The sequence below is a fragment of the Bidens hawaiensis genome, unplaced genomic scaffold (genome assembly GCF_021521415.1).
Source record: "Bidens hawaiensis isolate Kalapana, Puna unplaced genomic scaffold, B.hawaiensis_p1.1 tig00003536_1, whole genome shotgun sequence".
Classification (NCBI taxonomy): domain Eukaryota; kingdom Viridiplantae; phylum Streptophyta; class Magnoliopsida; order Asterales; family Asteraceae; genus Bidens; species Bidens hawaiensis.
In genome coordinates, this window is record NW_027491199.1 from 789373 (window position 1) to 795631 (window position 6259).

Consider the following 6259-nt stretch of genomic DNA (forward strand, 5'->3'; position numbering starts at 1 on the left):
TACAAGTCCGATATCGATTTCACACAATTAACACCGATTTAACCTAATTAACACACCAAATCAACTAATCAGAACATCCTTTAGCTCTGATACCACTTGAGGATGCAAGAATCATCATCATCATTCATACATATATTTGGATATAGTCTATGATTATAGTGATTTGTATCAGTTAGGCTAGTGTGTGTAAGTGTGAGGTTTTTTAAATCAGTTGGACAGAGTTTTGGGCACAATAATCTCAATAATAATCAGAATTCGTTTACATAACTATATAATTTACAGGGCATTTATAGTGATGAGTCCATTCGCTAACAAGTGTAGCAAATGTACCCCAATTCGCTACGCCATTCACTAATTGGCTAGAGAATGGCCTCTAACAAACAAAACCTCTACGCTAAACGAAGTTAGCTTATAGACTATCTAATCCCAAAATCCCATTAGCTAAACTGCTTTAGCGAATGGGCAACCATAAGTTTCATATCTAGTCCGTAGATAATTACACAAAGACCAAAGACTCATAAACAAAGACTGAGCCGGAAAATCGTGTATCGACGGTATCTGTTGATGTTATTCACCAACTTTTAGCTGAAATTTTTAGGTAATAAGTAGTAAGTGATAATCACTTAGAGTAACAGGGACACAACTCAATGGAGATATAGAAGCATTTGTTGGCTTATTTTGTTAAACTCGTTGTAAAAAATGATTATGTAAACATAAATGTTTTATATTATTAAGGGTATTTAAATCTCTATTTATATAAAGAAATATTTTGTCAAAATAAATTTCTACTGCAAGAAAATAAACTCTGATATATTCAAAACTGATACCAATTATCGGTCACACGTCTAGGCCCCTATGGTCGGGTGTGACAATTATTATTATTATTTAACCCCGAATCACACACACATTAAACCCGATCTTCAAGACTCCAAAGCATGCTTATAAATGTCACTAATTAGTATCTTTAATGATCAGTGACCTGTAATACAAAAGCATGCTTGAAGTATCATTGTTCTAACGAAAAACTAATATAAAACTATACAATTAAAGTAATAATATACAAAATTTATACCCGACCATCATGTTACTAACGAAATACTCCCCGCCATCTAAAACCAATCAGCTCCGCAATAAGACCAACAAGTTTGAGCAAGCTGATGCTGAATCTCTATCCGAGGTGTGGGAGAGATATAAGGATTTTCCTAGACAATGTCCACATCAAGGACTGGAAAAATGGCTAATATGTCAAACCTTCAATTCTGGTTTGACTTGTGCGTATAGGCAAGCCTTGGATATAACCGCCTAGGCGTATGTTTTGTGACCTATTACCTACACCTGCTTATGAGTTAATGGAGAAGCTAGTGAAGAAGGACTATCCCGCATCTAGAAGATAAAACATAGAAAAGAGGGTCAGGTGACGCCAATACAACTCTGGAAGCTAAAGTTGATTCACTGAGTGTAATGATGGTGAAACTTTTTAAGAAAAGAGAGAACAGCTACTATCAGTTGCATCACATGTGGAGGAAGCCATCCCATAAACAATTGTCTGATTGCGGTCGATATAGAGGGCATGGCATTCATCAGAAATCAAGGAAGACATCAAGGAAATGCGTATGGTAACACGTATAATCTAGAATGGAGGAATCATCCAAATTTATTTTGGAAGACTTATACTAATACGCTCCACCAAGATTCAATCAGAGTTCAAGCTCATATGGCCTTGATAGAAAACATAACATCAAAGAGCAAATAAAAATGTGCATGGAAGCAAGTGAAGCTAGGATGAATAACACAGAAGCACAGTTGAAGATGCGAAGAGCTACACTTCAAAATCTTGAGAAGATCAGCGGTCAACTGGCAAAGTAGATGTCTGAACGACCACAGGGAGCACTAACAATCAATATGGAAAAGAACCCTAAAACTCAATTGAATGCAGTTACAATGATAAGTGGCAGAACCATTTTAGATCCGATAATTGAAGAAGTTGTCATTAAAGACATGGTTCACATGGAACCCGAAAAGAAAAGGTTCTGGAAGAACCTAAAATTTTAGAGCAAGTTTAAAAAGAACCAAAACCGAAAGAAACACCGGAGAAGGAATGACAACCGAAAGAAACACCGGAGTATAAGCCTCGTATTCCATATCCCCATAGACTTAAACTTAAGAATGAGAAGAATGAAGAAGAATATATAAAGTTCTAAGCACATTTTAAATCTATTCATATCAACCATCCATTTATCGACGCTCTAAATCAAATGCCAAACTACATGAAATTCTTGAAAGAAATGTTGTCTAAAAAGAAAAAGTTAAAAACTTTCGCAAATATATAGCTAAATGAAGAATGTTTGGCAGTTCTACGAAAGAAGTTAACCAAGAAATTATCCAACCCTAGAAGTTTCACCTTACCTTGTAAAATTGGGAACCTACCCATCACAAATGCATTAGCTGACCTTGGTGCGAGTATTAATTTAATGCATATTCATTATTGGCCAAACTACGTCTAGGTGAACTGTCACCTACGCTCATTAGGGTAGGTGAACCTTAATGCTCAAGTGAATGCAGTTACAATGAGAAGTGGCAGAACCACTCTAGATCTGGTAATTAAGCAAGTGGCCGATAAAGACATTGTTGACAAGGAAAATGAAAAGGACGCTCCAACTAGACTATAAGCCTCGTATTCCATATCTCGGTAGACTTAAGATTGAGAAGAATGAAGAAAAATATATGAAGTTCTTAGAATTTTAAATCTCCTCATATTAAACTTCCATTTATTGATGCTTTACATAAAATGCTGAACTACACGAAATTCTTGAAAGAAGTGCTATTTAAAAAGAAAAAAGTTAGAAACTTCTGCAAATATACATCTAATTGAAGAATTTCGGTAGTTCTACGAAAGAAGTTACCCGAGAAACTATCAAACCTTAGAAGTTTCACCTTACCTTGTGAAATTGGTAACTTACCGTCACAAGCACATTACCTGACCTTGGTGCAAGTATTAATTAAATGTGTTAATTCATTATTCGCCAAACTACGTCTAATTGAATTGTTACCTACGTTCATTAGCGTTCAGCTTGCTGTTGGATTGTTATTTCCCTAGGGGATTGATGGAAAACGTGCTAGTTAAGCTTGGCTAATTTGTAATCCCTGCCGATTTTGTCATCTTAGACATGGAAGGAGAATCTAGAACTCCAATCATTTTAATCTGTCAATTCCTACCAACCGCTCGAGCCACTTTGATGGATTTGGAGGAAACTTAACTCTTCGAGTCGAAGGAAAGGAATTAGTATTTGGCATGAAGGATAACTTGAAGAACATTAATAAACCATCACCGGCTTGTGTGGTAAATACCATCTCGAATAATCTCGGTCGAGAATCTGATAAAATAAGTAAAGTGTCTTGGGAAGAAGGACACAAGAACTAGTTAATATTAAGGACGAATAATTCAATCCCAAGTGGAAAATTCTGAATTTTAGATCTATGCTTAATGGCAAGCCGCTCGATAGCAAAATTGACCGAAGCACATCGACGATTTTGGAAGTTTATCTATTTAAATAATGCACCACTTAATCTGATTTCACACCTTCAAAAGGCCAGCTGAAAAACAAGAACAATTGTTTCGAAGTAGGCAATCAATACAACCATCTAGAAAAATACCCCAAAGACCGTTTAAAAGTAAAGGGACCAAACTGTGAAAATTCTTTGTCAAAACGGCCATTTGACAAATACCATGGTAGCCGTTTTGATAGAAGGGGGTCAAACTTTCAATTGGTCCAAATGGTCATTTAGAGCGACGGTTTCAAACGTTGTGGGATTAGATGTTAGACAATGTATAACATTGCCCTTTAAATAAACTTTATTGTTATATTTTGATTTGAAAGAATAGAGCTGGATTATATATTAAATAACTAACGCCCACTGCCACTTAGTCGTGTAGCGCCTCTGTACGCAACGTCGTGGGTGTTAAAGTAAGGCACCAAACATTGGGGTGCTAGCCCTTTAATGGGCTCTAGAGAGAAGAGCGGCATGGCTCATGTAACTAGAGGTGCACAAATCGGTTTTTTTAAAAAAACCGGTTCGGTTAATAACCGGACCGGTTAATAACCGGTTTTTGTATGTCAAAACCCTAACCGGTCTAACCGGTTAGGACCGGTTTAGAAACCGGTTAGAACCGGTTAATAAACCGGTTTTTTTATTAACCGGTTTTTTAATAACCGGTTTTTAGGTTAACCGGTTTTTTTTTTTAAATAACCATTATTTTTTCACAGTATAAACAAACCGGTAACTACAATGCAAACCGGTAACTACAAGGCAAAACGGACTGACCGAAGCCATTCTTTGCTTTCGTTGTTAGGGTTCTTTGCTTGGAAGATTAAAAACACATAACTTTCATTTATAGTTTTTACATTAAAAATACAAACATTAAATCGTTATCGCATATTCGTAACTCAAAAATACAAACATTAAAGAATGCTTAGACACGATTACATGAACAACTTGCTGTTTCTTACTCATTATTTGCCTCCATGTTTGCTGTTTCTTTAACTAATTTTCTTCGCTACCCGATCCCGAGCTATTCCTTAGGTAATCGTCGTACGCGGCTTCTTCATCGGTCATTGGTTGAGTGTGTCCTTGATTGACCTCGTCTTCATACAAGCCCGCCTCATACTCCATTTCCCCCTCGAGTGAGCGTTGATGTTGTGCCCTATCTAAAGAGTCCAAGTAATCCTTGTAGCAAATCGACATCTCTATAGCTGGTGGAGTGAGTCGAGTCCTCCTAATCGATATAACCCTGCCAGAAACAGAAAAAGCAGACTCCGAAGCTACCGTGGAAGCTTGGACCGTTAGTAAATCTTTGGCCATGGCGGCGAGGATCGGAAACTCATCCTCCTTACCTCTCCACCAAGCCAGCAAATCAAGACTTCTAAATTCATCCGGAGTCATGTGTTTCACAAAGTTGGTACCACCATACCTTCCAAGTTCACTGCTTGGGGTGTTTACCTTTTGACGTTTACCGGCGTCTTCCCAAATCATGTAGTACATCCCCATTTCAAGGTCGGTTTGGGATTGGGATTGGGCAACAGCTCTTAACGAGTCATGAATTTGGGAAGACGACCCGTATTTTGTAAGGTAAACATCATACATGTTTGACAAGGTGGTGTTGAAAGCATTCTTTAAAGTTTGGCTATAATAGGGGTTTTGATCGTCGTTTAACTCTAGCTCATCACAAATTTTTTCTATTAAAGCTTCAACACCACCAACATTGATGCAAGGGTTTAACGCAGCAGCACATGTCAAAACAGCGGGTAGTTCTTGAAAATATTTTCTAAATTTTTCTTTCATTTTTACACCCATATCAAAATAAGGTGCACCCCTATAATGAAGTTCACTCAACTTTGTGCACATGACAGCAATTTTTGGTAAAGCAATGGGGCTTGTTGGATAGTAAACCCCGGATAAACTAGTTGTGCAAGATTTAAAAATTTGAAGGACCTCCGTAACGATCTCAATCAATAACCAGTTTCTAGGATCGTACGGTGCACATTTACCCCTACTTGACAAAATTTGATGAAACGCAATTAATTATTCTTTTTGTTGGATGGCTTTCTCAAACATATCACAAGTCGAGTTCCATCTTGTTGGACAATCCCAATTTAGCCCCAACCATTGACAATTAGCTTCTACACAAAATTTTTTGTATCTTGAAAATGTTTTATTGTTGCTAAAAACATCTCGTAACATTCTTTTAAAATTGTTTCTTTGCGTTTCGATCACGTTTAACCCATCTTGCACGGCCAAGTTGATAATATGTGCAATGCATCGGCTATGAAAAAACGCTCCATCACAAATAGGTTTATACTTTAATTTTAAATGGCCAACCGCGGCCGTATTGTTGGACGCGTTATCAAACGAAATTGAAAAGATTTTATGTTCAATCTTGTATTGTCGAATGACTTTATCCAAGAGTTTAAAAATATTTCTACCCGTGTGCGGGTAATCAAACAATTGAAACGCAACGGTTCGTTTCATCATTTGCCACGACTCGGGGTCAACCCAATGAGCCGTCACACAAATGTATGAGTCGGGCGAACCATGAGGTACCGACCACACATCCGTTGTTAAGTTTACACCAGTTTGTAAGTTTGAAAAGTATGAAATTAGTTCGGATTTAGCGTTTTTCCATGCTTTAAGACAATCTCTTCTAAGGGTCGAACGACTTACGTGTTGGTAGCGTGGTTGAACATACTTTTGCATCATCTCC

At 37.3% G+C, this 6259-nt stretch overlaps 1 non-coding gene across 1 annotated transcript; it reads right to left on the reverse strand.

The window, feature by feature from the left end:
• Positions 1-1121: 1121 nt before the first annotated feature.
• LOC143623764 (small nucleolar RNA R71) lies at positions 1122-1227 on the reverse strand. Its single transcript, XR_013151955.1, has one exon. It is a non-coding gene; the product is annotated as a small nucleolar RNA R71 (small nucleolar RNA).
• Positions 1228-6259: the final 5032 nt, after the last annotated feature.